The sequence below is a fragment of the Somniosus microcephalus genome, chromosome 7 (assembly GCF_052327205.1).
Source record: "Somniosus microcephalus isolate GS21.2 chromosome 7, FLI_Smic_1.0, whole genome shotgun sequence".
Classification (NCBI taxonomy): Eukaryota; Metazoa; Chordata; class Chondrichthyes; order Squaliformes; family Somniosidae; genus Somniosus; species Somniosus microcephalus.
Window position 1 is genome coordinate 220186472 of NC_140993.1, and position 13731 is coordinate 220200202.

The window sequence follows — 13731 nt, forward strand, 5'->3', positions numbered from 1 at the left end:
CCTGTACCTAAGTCCGGTGTCTAGAACCCAGGGGTGTGGGAGCGATTCGAACTGCTCAGAGACAGTCAGGGGCAGAGCTGACTGGGCACACGCCACCCGCTACATGACAGAAAATGATGGAAGTACCGAAGGGATCGGAAAAGAGAAAAGACTGTTAAAGGTTTCAGTTGTAGGCCATTCAGAATTAAGCAGAAGATAGGTGAGCTCGTTTGTAGGTTTGAGCAAAATAGTAGGGATGGGGAGGAAGAACATGCAACTGGTAAAAGTCAAGAGTCAGGAGTGCTGACTCCTGTCACAAAATGGCAGTTAATAGTTTAACTGGCCACCAAACAGATTCTTTGCAAAGCTGGAAAGAGGTGAAGACTGGTGGATGATGTGTAAAGATCATCTCAGCGAACAACAAAAGGAGCTAAGTGAGGCAGTGAAAAGGCGAAAGAAATAGAAACAAAACACAGCTCCAAAAATGGAGGCAAGTGAAGTGGAAGGTTAATGGCAAAAAAACTGCATGCAAACAGGAGAGATGTCCTAGTTATGAAGCCAGAACAGGAAATGCTGGAGACACTCAGCAAATCAGGCAGCTTCTGTAGAGAGAACAGAAGCAGTCCAGATGTTGACCCTTTGTCAAATCACTCTGGAGTTGCTCAATGAAATGATCAAAATAGAGGAATGCAAAACATCCAAGACAAAGATGAGATGGTGTTCCTCATATTTTTGATAAGATTGTCTTTCCTCCCGAACAGTTTCTGCTATCATCCATAGTTTAGTTGTAAAAGTTCTTGTTGTTTTACTGTTGGAGCAATGGCTTATGACAACTGAATAATTTGGAATCCATTTATATTGTATGGGATTGTGATATTTTAAATCCAATATTTTGGGGATTGGGTTCCACAATTCAATCCATATTTCTGTCAAAATCGAAAGCCAGTGAGCTCACCTTTAATATTCAGGTGGTCAATTATTTCCAATGTCACTGGTTTATGATGAACTAGTCAAATTCTATTTCTATTTAATGGTAGTGTAATTGTGGGATTGATTTGATTTAATTTAATGCAATTAATTAAAGGATAAGTCATGGCAGGAGAGCCCGGCCCCGTTGTATGCTCCTCCTGCGTTATGTGGGAACTCAGGGACACTTCCTGTGTCCCTGACAACTATGTGTGCAGGAAGTGTGTCCAGCTGCAGCTACTGGCAGTCCGCATTGCGGCGCTGGAGCTGCGATTGGATTCATACGGGACCATTTGCGAGGCTGAGGAGGTCATGAATAGCACGTTTGATCAGTTGCTCATACCGCAGGCAAAGGTTGGACAGGCAGAAAGGGAATGGGTGACCAACAGACAGAGTACCAGGCACAGGCAGGTAGTGCAGGGGTCCCCTGTGGACATCACCCACTCAAACAGATACACCACTTTGAGTATTGTTGGGGAGGATGGCTTACCAGAGGAAGGCAGCAGCAGCCAACTTCGTGGCAACAGGGGTGGCTCTGCAGCACAGGACGGGAGGAAAAAGAAGGGGAGAGCTATAGTAACAGGGGATTCTATTGTAAGGGGAATAGATAGGCATTTCTGTGGCCGCAAACGAGACTCCAGGATGGTGTGTTGCCTCCCTGGTGCAAGGGTCAAGGATGTCTCAGAGCGGCTGCAGAACATCTTGGAAGGGGAGGGTGAACAGCCAGTTGTCGTGGTACATATAGGTACCAACAATATAGGTAAAAAGTGGGATGAGGTCCTGAAAGCGGAATATAGGGAGTTAGGAGGTAAATTAAAAAATAGGACCTCAAAGGTAGTAATCTCAGGATTGCTACCAGTGCCACGTGCTAGTCAGAGTAGAAATAGAAGGATATTTCAGATGAATAGGTGGCTAGAGGAATGGTGCAAGGGGGAGGGATTCAAATTCCTGGGACATTGGAACCGGTTCTGGGGGAGGTGGGACCAGTTCAAACCAGACGGTTTGCACCTGGGCAGGGCCGGGACCGATTTCCTAGGGGGAGTGTTTGCTAGTGCTCTGGGGGAGGGTTTAAACTAAAATGGCAGGGGGTTGGGAACCTGAGCAAGGGGACAGAGGAAAGGGAAACAAGGATAAAAGCAAAATATAGGAAGGAGAAAAACAAAGGTGGCAGTAAGAGAAATCAACGGTTTAAATCAAGCATGGCCATAGTAAATAATAATTCTAATAGGTGTAAGAGCATTAGAAAAACCAGCCTGAAGGCTTTTTGTCTTAATGCAAGGAGCTTCTGTAATAAGGTGGATGAATTAGCTATGCAAATAGAGGTAAACGAATATGATTTGAATGGGATTACGGAAACATGGCTCCAGGGTGGCCAAGGCTGGGAACTCAACATCCAGGGGTATTCAATATTCAGGAAAGATAGGCAAAAAGGATAGGGAGGTGGGGTAGCATTGCTTGTTAAAGAAGGGATTAACACAATTGTAAGGAAGGATATTAGCTCTGATGATGTGGAATCTGTATGGGTAGAACTGAGAAATACCAAGGGGCAGAAAACGTTAGTGGGAGTGGTATATAGACCTCCAAACAGTAATGCGGAGGTTGGGGATGGCATTAAAAGTGAAATTAGAGAAGCGTGCAACAAGGGCACAGCAATCATCATGGGTGACGTTAATCTACATATAGATTGGGCTAACCAAATTAGTAACAATACTGTGGAGGAGGAATTCCTGGGGTGTTTAAGGGATGGTATTCCTGGACCAATATGTCGAGGAACCAACCAGAGATCAGGCCATCTTAGACTGGTTATTATGTAACGAGAACGGATTAATTAACAATCTTGTTCTACGAGGCCCCTTGTGTCGGAGCGATCATAATATGATCGAATTCTTCATTAAGATGGAGAATGAAGTAGTCGAATCAGAGACTAGGGTCCTAAATTTAAATAAAGGAAACTACGGTGGTCTGAGGCGCGAATTGGGTAGGATAGATTGGGGAATGTCACTCAAAGGGTTGACGGTGGATAGGCAATGGCAAACATTCAAAGACCGCATGGATGAACTACAGAATTTATTCATCCCAGTTTGGTATAAAAATAAAACAAAAAAGGTGACTCAACCGTGGCTAACAAGGGAAATTAGGAATAGCATAAGGTCCAAGGAGAGGACATATAAATTGGCCAGAAAAAGCAGTGAACCTGAGGATTGGGAGCAGTTTAGGATTCAACAAAGGAGGACAAAGGGATTAATTAAGAAAGGGAAAATAGAATATGAGAGTAAGCTTTCAGGGAACATAAAAACTGACTGTAAAAGCTTTTATAGATATGTGAAGCGAAAAAGATTGGTGAAGTCAAGCATAGGTCCCTTGCAGTCAGAATCAGGGGAATTTATAATGGGGAACAAAGAAATGGCTGACCAATTACATAAATATTTTGGTTCTGTCTTCACAAAGGCGGACACAAATAACCTCCCAGTGATGTTGGGGAACAGTGGGTGTGATGAAAGGGAGGAACTGAAAGAAATTAGTATTTGTAGGGAAATGATGTTAGGGAAATTGATGGGATTGAAGAACGATATATCCCCAGGGCCTGAAAATCTACATCCTAGGGTACTTAAGGAAGTGGCCCTAGAAATAGTTGATGCTTTGCTGATCATCTTCTAGCATTCGATGGAATCTGGAACAGTACTCATGGATTGGCAGGTAGCTAATGTTACCCCACTAGCCAAAAAAGTGGTAGAGAGAAAACGGGGAATTACAGACCGGTAAGCCTGACATCGGCAGTGGGGAAAATGCTAGAGTCCATTATAAAAGATGTAATAGCAGAGCACTTGGAAAACAGTGACAGGATCGGACAAATTCAATATGGATTTACAAAAGGTAAATCGTGTTTGACTAATCTACTGGGATTTTTTGAGGATGTAACTGGTAAAATAGATAAGGGAGAACCAGTGGATGTGGTGTATTTGGACTTTCAGAAGGCTGTTGATAAGGTCCCGCATAAGAGATTAGCGTGTAAATTTAAGGCACATGGGATTGGGGGCAAGGTATTGACTTGGATAGAGAACTGGTTGGCAAACAGAAAGCAAAGAGTTGGAATAAACGGGTCTTTTTCCGAGTGGCAAGCAGTGACTAGTGGGGTACCGCAGGGATCGGTCCTTGGGCCCCAGCTATTCACAATATATATTAATGATCTAGACAAGGGAACTAGATGAAATATCTCCAAATTTGCAGACGACACAAAGCTGGATGGGCGTGTGTGCTGTGAGGAGGATGCCGAGAAACTCAAGGATGATTTTGGCAGGTTGGGTGATTGGGCAAAAGCATGGCAGATGCAATATAACGTGGATAAATGTGAGGTTATCCACTTTGGTGGCAAAAACAGGAAGGCAGATTATTATCTGAATGGCAATAGATTGGGAGAAGGGGAAGTGCAACGAGACCTGGGTGTCCTTGTGCATCAGTCGCTGAAGGTAAGCATGCAGGTGCAGCAGGCGGTTAAGAGGGCAAATGGCATGTTGGCCTTCGTAGCGAGAGGGTTTGAGTACAGGAACAAGGGTGTCTTGCTGCAGTTGTACAGGGCCTTGGTGAGACCACATCTTGAGTATTGTGTGCAGTTTTGGTCGCCTTATCTGAGGAAGGATGTTCTTGCCATGGAAGGAGTTCGGCGAAGATTCACCAGGCTGATACCTGGGATGGCAGGAATGACGTATGAGGAGAGATTGGGGCGATTGGGCTTGTACTTGCTGGAGTTTAGAAGAATGAGAGGGGATCTCATTGAAACTTATAAAATTCTGACAGGACTGGACAGACTAGATGCCGGAAGGATGTTCCCGATGGCCGGGGAGTCCAGAACCAGGGGTCACAGTCTAAGGATAAGGGGTAGGCCATTTAGGACAGAAATGAGGAGGAATTTCTTCACCCAGGGAGTGGTGAACCTGTGGAATTCTCTATCACAGAAGGCAGTAGAGGCCAATACATTAAATATATTCAAGAAGGAGTTGGATATATTTCTTAAGGCTAAAGGGATCAAGGGGTATTGAGAGAAAGCAGGGACAGGGTACTAAGTTTGGATGATCAGCCATGATCGCATTGAATGGCAGAGCATGCTCGAGGGGCCGAATGGCCTACTCCTGCTCCTATCTTCTATGTTTCCATGTTTCTATTTTATTACATGGAATTCAAGGGTTTTATCTAGGTTTTGCTGATTGATTTCTGCGATTCTGACCATTTTTTGATTGAAACCAATATCAGTGGCCTCACTTACATGAGTCCTCCAAAGTGGGAAACAAATTCTGCTCCCCATCTTGATGAAATTATCTTGACCACTTTTTTTCAATCACCTTAAAATCTAAGCGTAATAAATTTATATTTTTGCAGCCTGTTCCAAATTAGCTCCCATCCAAAACAAAATGATTAGTTTCCAGAGAAACATATCAGCACATTGCCTTCCACATGCGATCCTCGACTTTCTCCTTTTGCTGCTATGCCACCATAAGTGTGGAAGGATGGGAATTCCACCGCTACCACCTGAACCACTGACCCTGGTTAACTGTCCAGGATCAGCCTAATTTTTGAATAATTTTGGCAGGGACACAACCCGGGTGGGGAAGGGTGGAAGCTCCTAGCTGCAACAGGATTTGGGCATCAGCAGCTGCTTAAATAGCCTGTGCAGAGAAGAAGTCTGGCCACAGTGAAATATTAAGCAAATTCTGCTGGTGTGGAAAAGTTCATCGAGACATGAATCACACTGTGAACGATTGCATTCACTGGCAGGAGGGTGGGGAGAGAAATGTAAAGTTTAAAAACCCCTTCCACGAGTCTTAGCAATGCTGAATGTCAGTAACATCCTGGTGTTATAAGCGCTGCTATGGGGGTAATTATGAAGATGATGATGTGCAATGTCACTCTATCACTACTGCCCTCAAAGGGGCAGGGCTTCCAGTGGGACAGGTGTTGGAAGATGGTTACAGAAACAGCGAAGTTCCAGTCCACTGGGCATCCCACACTCTTTTATGCCCCTGAGTTATGCTGGAAAGCCGATGCAACTTCACTGGAAAATCTTATATTTTAGTGATAAAATTGTGTTTTGGCTCAGCTTTAATCTATATCTGATACTGGACAATGTGGTAAATGTGGATTGTGCAAGATGTAATACACAAATCAATATAAAGGTTGTTTGAAAAGTTCCTTAAAAATGTACACGGTCAGCTGAAATTAAGCAAAACATTGTTCTAAGTGAAAGCATTCCCGGATGAAAATTCCATTAGAACATCCATAAGGTTGCTAACTTATAAGGAAAGTAATAAATGGCATTTTAACATTTTTTTTTATTCGCTCATGGGATGTGGGCATTGCTGGCAAGGTCAGCATTTATTGCCCATCCCTAATTACCCTTGAGAAGGTGATGGTGAGCCGAGGGCAGTTAAGAGTCAACCACATTGCTGTGGGTCTGGAGTCACATATAGGCCAGACCGGGTTAGGACGACGGATTTCCTTCCCTAAAGGACATTAGTGAACCAAATGGGTTTTTACAACAATCTGGTAGTTTCATGGTCACCATTACTGACACTAGCTTTTTATTCTAGATTTATTTAATTAACTGTCACATTGATCATCATATCATGTCAGTCTCTGCAACAAAATATGACGACTATTTACTAACCTAAATAAAGAAATGTAATTCAAAACCACTAGTGGGACAATAAAAGATGCACTGCAGCCAAGCTTTGGATGTTGCAGAAACACCAAAAATCTTTAATATATGAAAAAAATGCCTGCGACTTATTTAAGGGAGTCTGAGATTCTTCAGGGCGCTTTAGCTGCACACCTGGTAAAATACACAAAAGGCAGCCCTGCTACTCCCTGGGTTTTTAAACGTGATTTATACTTTGCAAAATCGGAGAAATTAATTAATGAAGCCTATTCTACTGGAAAGTACGTATCAACATCTTCTTAACATGTTGTCAGCAAGTCATGCAGTAGCTATTTTAATGTTTCAAGTAAATGAATAATTTCCCTTCCATTATCTAAACTGTAGTGCAGAATTAATGTGATGAAGCAGATATTGTACTATGACTGATGTGTGCATTGCGGGTAGGACCTGCATAATGCCACCCCGCCCCCCCTTACAAAAAACAATAATCAATAATAATCAATAATGATTCCTCTGCAAACTCACCTGAAAGGACTGTGGTGGTAAATTGGGAACATCCTGATGACCAGGCCTACTGCCATTTCCCCAGCCTGAGCTCTGTTTCCCTCCGTCTGCCCCTGCTGGGACCGCCTCCGGCTGCCCCTTTCCCATCTATCACATGTAAACACTGGGGAGGGGGTACGGCCTGGCTTTCCAACCCATTTTGCTCCCGCTTGCCCTTCTTACTGCCGCTCCCTAGTACCGCCTATTGGAAGGTGGAGGTAGGCGTAGGATGGTGGCAGTAAGGCCTTAAATTAATAGCGGCCTCCTCTCTCTCCAATTCAACCTCCAGCACCTATCTCTGTAAACCTCTGTCTCTACTGAGGCATACGAAGCCAGGTGGTATTTCCACAATATTCTAGGTTCTTCTACGCCTTTAAGTCCCCAGATCATATATGGCTCTCTATATTGTAAAGCACCCATCACCTCTGGCAGCAAATTAAGAGCCAGGCCCATTTCTCATCCTTGTTTACCCCAGTTCTGGTAAAACCTTGGCAGAGGGAGGATGGAAAATCTCAGCCAATATGTTTGGCTAGATATCTGAGGGAGGGGCCAAACCATTCAGTTCAAATACCAGAACCTTGTGGATTTTATTTGTATGCAAGTTTGAATAACGACTCTATTTGAGTTTAAAGAACACAAAGTTAAACATTGTTTGTCCCAGTCATATTTATTAGTCTGCTTTGTTCACATTGAGCAGTCCAATTTTTTATCTTTGTTCTTGGAAGGTGGTTGACGCTGTCACGGTTGTATTTATTGTCCATCCCTAGTTGCTCTGAGAAGGGGTAGCAGTCTTTTGCTTATATCACTGCACTCCTTACAGTGATGATGCTGCCACACTGATATTAGGTAGCCAATTCCAGAATTTTGACTCAGTGACAATGAAGGCGTGGTGATATAAGTCCAAGTCAGGATAGTGTGTAACTTCAAGGGGAACTTGCAGGTGATGGTACGCCCATGATCCTGCTGCTCTTGTCCCTCTCGGTGGTAGAGGTTGTGGGACTGGGAGGCCCTATTAAAATCATTGTGAATTGCTGCAATGCATCCTGTAGATAGTACATACTGCAGACAGTGTGCGGGTTGTGGAGGGAGTGGATATTTGTGTCCAGAGAGAGGCACCACAGATGGTTAACAAGACACTCTATTTAAATAACAATATTCTGGGACTCTCTGTCTGCTCCACTTTATATTGCAGTTTAGTGCAGCAGATGCAACTGTTATTTACTAAGGATGGGCAGCTAAGCTTGTAACTATTGAAAATCTACAGCGTGTCATTGCTTATCCGCTCACTTGTTAATAAATCTGTTGGCAGTTTATAGTCAAAGATACAGCTTAATGGATCGTTTATTTTATTGCTTCCAAAATTGAAGAAGAGCATAAGAAGACAGGTGATATAACCAGTAGTTGAAATATAGTTACGAGGATTTTCTGTTTGATCACTGAGTTCGCTACAAATTATCTAGATATTGGGCAGGTCCGGGTCATAGAGAGCAAGGGTTCACCTATAGGAGTGATCTGAGATACTGGACTGGCCTCACCGTCCAAGTTGCATTTCCCTCCCCTCATCTGTGACAAGACCGCTGCAAATGGTGGGGCCCAGTCCCGGTCGATTTTCTGTGTCCTGGAACTGCCATGTGGAAGGTAGTGGTAGGCCCTGGGAAGCGGTAATAATCCCTGAGGTCCTCCCATGGTGAGAGAGGACCTTGTAGAAGCCTCACTTCCATCCATTTTGCCCCCAAACCTTTTTGCCGAAGGCCCCGATCTTGGCTAAGGCTTTCATTGGAGCAGTTCTTCCAATCTTCAGCATGTTTAATATAGTTCTCACCTTTTGTGGTGCTGAGGTGGCAATTCTGCTGCACCATCCCTGGCATTGCCCTCGGGGTCGCTGGTGGGTTCCCTTCAAAGTCCTGGGTGTATTCATTACGGAGGACTTAACGTGGTCATATCACATCGACGTCGTAACGAAGAAGGCATGCCAACGCCTGTTCTTCCTCAGGAGACTGAAGAAATTTGGAATGGCCCCCCAGATTCTCACCAACTTCTACCGGTGCACCATCGAGAGTATCCTGTCCGGCTGCATCACTACCTGGTATGGCCACTGCACCGCCACAGACCGCAAGGCTCTACAGATGGCGGTGAAAGCTGCACAACATACTGTAGGAATTAAACTACCTGCTGTCCAGGATATCTACCCCGAGAGGTGCCGGGTGGAAGGCCCTGAGAATCATTAAAGACGCAAGCCACCCCAGCCACAACCTCTTCACCCTGCTCCCATCCGGCAAGAGATACTGAAGCATACGGTCTCGTACCAGCAGGTTTCGAAACAGCTTCTACCCCCAGGCCATAAGACTCATGAACGTATAATTTATTATTATTTATTACTGTTGTTTTATTTATTATTACTGTATTTCTATTAGTATTGTTATCATTGTTATGCCATATTTATTCCAATGTTGGGAGGACTCGTAAAAATCAACATTTCATTGTGCAGTACACATGTCTGCTGCATATATGACAAATAAAATTGAATTGAATTTTGGGGGCAGTTACCCTGTCGGGAGACCACCATGCTTGGGGCATAACCTTCGACCCAGGGAAATGGGATGGGGTTGGTGCAGGATCAGCAAGCCAGGCAGAAGTTCCACTCCCACTTCTCTACTCCTTAAAGGAAAGTCCAGCCCAGTGAATCCAAGAAATACATCTAAAGCCCCAACACACATTTCACACTCATAAAATGGTATATAAATGAAGTTAACCGTGACAAATGTAAACTGACCTCGCATTCTGATCCTTGGATCAGACTTATGTTTGGGTTTGAAGAAAGGAAGAAAGAAAGAAAGACTTGCATTTAAAAAGTGCCTGTCACAACATCAGGATACCCCAAAGCTCTTTACAGCCTTCAAAGTACTTTTGAAGTGTAGTCACTGTTCTAATGTAGGAAATGCGGCAGCCAATTTGTGCACAGCAAGCTCCCACAAACAGCAACGTGATAATGACCAGATAATCTGTTTTAGTGATGTTAATTGAGGGATAAATATTGACCAGGACTCCCTGCTCTTCTTTGAAATAATGTCATGGGATCTCTCACACGCAGACGGGGCCTCGGTTTAACATCTCATCCAAAAGACAGCACCTCTGACAGTGCAACGCTCCCTCAGTACTGCACTGGAGTGTCAGCCGAGTTTAATGTGTTCAAGTGTCCTGCGTGTGACTTGAAACCGCAACCTTCTGATGCAGAGACAAGAGCGCTACCCACTGAGCCAGGCTGACAACTATCTATCAATAATCTATGCACAGTGGGTATGAATGGGAATAGCACTATGGAACTCTGAACTTGGGATCAGATATTCCTTTATCCACGGCTATAGTTCAAAAATCAGATGCTCATAAGTGAAGAATATCAATTAGCTTCAGTGAGAAAGCAAAATATAAAAGTAGTGCTTTGATCTTTCATATGCTGGATAGTTTCCTTTCATGTTAAAATTCTGAAATGCTGTCCTTTTATTCTTACCTTCCCGGGAGGACTTATTATACAAATCCAACATTACTTTGCTCCAGGCAGTTTACAAAACATTGATGTTCCCAGCTACTAATTAATTTCTCCCTCTTAAATCGGAGTACAATTGGGGGAAGATTTCATCTGTGTTTTATGTGTAACAAAATTGCAAGCCGCTTCTTTACAGACAGATTTAGAATTAATTTATACATAGCGCACAGAGGAGATCTTGGCCCAATGTTACTGTGGCACTCACTCGTATGCAAAAATACAGAATATTTGATGTTGTATTCATTCATTTTTAAAAGCGGCCACTAGCAATCAGTGCCACGGAGCTGGGATGAATCCAGATTCAAGCCCTGCTTCATTCAGCTCCCAATCGCCTAGCGGAGGGGACTGAGTGGAAGCTGTGGCATCTCCAGCATGGGCTAGGGAAAACTGGGAAGGGTAAGAGTAATTTCTGATGCCTCCTGGACAACTATATGGGGCATTGACAGTAGCCTGTACCAGCCCTCTCGGCTGAGCCAGACAAAGACTAGATTTTATCTCGGTGGGAAACCGTTCTGGCGAGTTAATTTCCCAGAGGCAGGAGGAGGCCAATGATGATTGTAGCCACCAAGCCTGCAACAGGCAGGAAACGTGCACAGAGCATTCCTGCTCCTCCGTATCCCACAAAGCAAATCCTCAACTTGCCTGGAGAGCCTCTTCCTCCTTCCCACGAGTTCCCAACCTGCTTCAGCCTAGTGGGAAAGCTGCTGTGTGATCCCTGCTCAACCCCCGGTTAAGATCCCATTAGGATCCTATTGAAGTAATAAGACCCTGATTTGCATTAATTAAACAGGCTCCTGCCACGTTTCGCAGGCACCTCATCCAGCAGCAGGTTTATATTGGAGACAGCGGGAGAGAGTCGAGTTCTGAGCAGGTAAGTAACCTGCTTGTTTTTAATTGTGCACCTACCTCTTTTCCTTTAGGTGGGTAGGGTTAAAATCGATCCCAAAGAAAGGGAGATGAAAATATGAAAAAATAATGAAAATTAATGAAATTAAAATTAAGAAAATATTTTTACATACAGGCACAAAGATAATCAACTTACTTGTATTATCATGTGATGAACTGCAATAAGAATGTCCTAAGTGGTCCAAAAGTGACTTTCCCTGTTTGAAATGTTATCAAGTGTGGCTGTTCCATGCTAGTGGTAAGCTTGTCCCATCAGTACAGTACAGGTTGCTATGTTACATCTCTCATTGATTTTAAGGTGAAATATAGTGATTATATTGTAGTGGAAGTTGCCAATGACCATTAGATAAACATTGTTACATCGAACAGTTTTCCCTGCCCCACAGCTTCCACTGAGTTCCCTCCACTTCAAGATTGGGAACTAGATGAAGCAAGGTCTGAACTTGCATTCATCCAAACTTTGTGGCATTGATTGCTAGTGGCAGCTTTTTAAACCATTACATTCATACCCACTGTGTAGTGGTGCTGGTCTAACTCTGCAACTGACTGCTTAATCAATTCCAGAATCAGTTTGCTGTATCTGCTCTCCAGGGCCAACATGAGAAAAATTCAGTCAGACAAAATAAGATGTTAGTTTCCCAAAAGCAAAAGCAACAAATAAAATCCTATTAACTGCAGCATTCTGACAGGACAGCGCCAGCACTGACACACTGCGGCTCTGTTTTCAGATGTTAAAATCATCTCTGGAATTACGAAGACTGTTTCTGTAATTTTCACTGGGGCTTTACTTATTTTACAATAATGCCAACACTGACAACTTGCACTTCTATGACACCGTTACTGTAGAAAAATATCCAAGGTGCTTCACCGAGAAATAAGGAAAAATGGACGCTGAGGCAAATAGGGAGAGATTAGGAGGGGTGACCAAAAGCTTGATCAAAGAGATGGGTTTCAAGGAGGGTCTTAAAGGTGGACAGGGAAGTGGAGAGGAGACAGTGGAGAGTCCCCGGACTCCCCAGATGTACCGCCCACTTCGGTGCTTGCACGTACCATACCCAAACAACCTTTAAAATCAGGTTCTTAGTATCTAATCCAACTGCAATCACAGTGCAGAAGCTAACTTAACATTGTGACATTTCGTACATTTTGCTGATGAAAAAAAAATGGATCAAAGTCAGAGTCAGAATATTCAAGAAATTACCGGTCAACAGTTTTAGCACATTGGTTCAGGACCAGTTCATAGGGGGTTAGCTGCAGCGTAAAGTTACTGTTGCGTTTGCAAAGATAATCCAGAGGACGTAAGCAGAGCTCAGTTCATGTTGCTTTTTAATGGCTGATCCACACACACACAAAAGCAATCGAATACCTATACACAATACAATGATAACAGCACTATCAAACTCCATGTGCTCAGGCCAAGGTTATCGAGTACCTATCACCAATGTCAGACATAACATTTCCTCCCCCCTCACAGAATTTCAAACATGAAATGTAGTGACAAAGTCCTGTAGGTGGCCAGGGCGAGAACGTGTATGAACAGGCCGGGGTGCGGGCTGGTGAAAAGCAGGCCGAAGTTGGGACTGGTGAGGAGCAGGCTGAGGCACAATATCTGCTTGAGGGTTGGCTGGCTGAGCCACTCTGGGGGTAAGGCTTGGGGATTAGGTCCATATAATCCCGCATCAGGGGGTGCTGGCACCTTCCAAAGGCGGCTGTCATGCCACCGAGAGCCGTCAGTGAGGCAGAAAGTGGCTGGTCCAAGTTGGCGGCTGATTTGGAGAGGGGAGGACCAGAATGACGCCATCTTATTGTTGCGGTGAGGCCTGCGGACTCTGACCCAATCGGAGACTGAGGTGTTGGGTGCCTTGGCCCTCTTCGACTGGTCGAAGTGGAGTTTCATCTTCGCCTGCTGTCTAGCGACTGTGGCTTGAGCCGGTGGAGCAGGGCTCTGAGCTAGCGAGGGGCGGAGCCTGCCAAGGGGCAGCATGAGCTCACGGCCTAGCATGAGGGATGCGGGTGAGACCCCAGTAGTGGAATGATGGGAGGCTCTGTAGTGCAGCAGTGTGTGGAGGAGGGCCTTGTCAAATGCACACCCCTGGGATAGGTGTGCTCTGAGGCCATTTTTCAGTGTCTGGTTAAACACTCC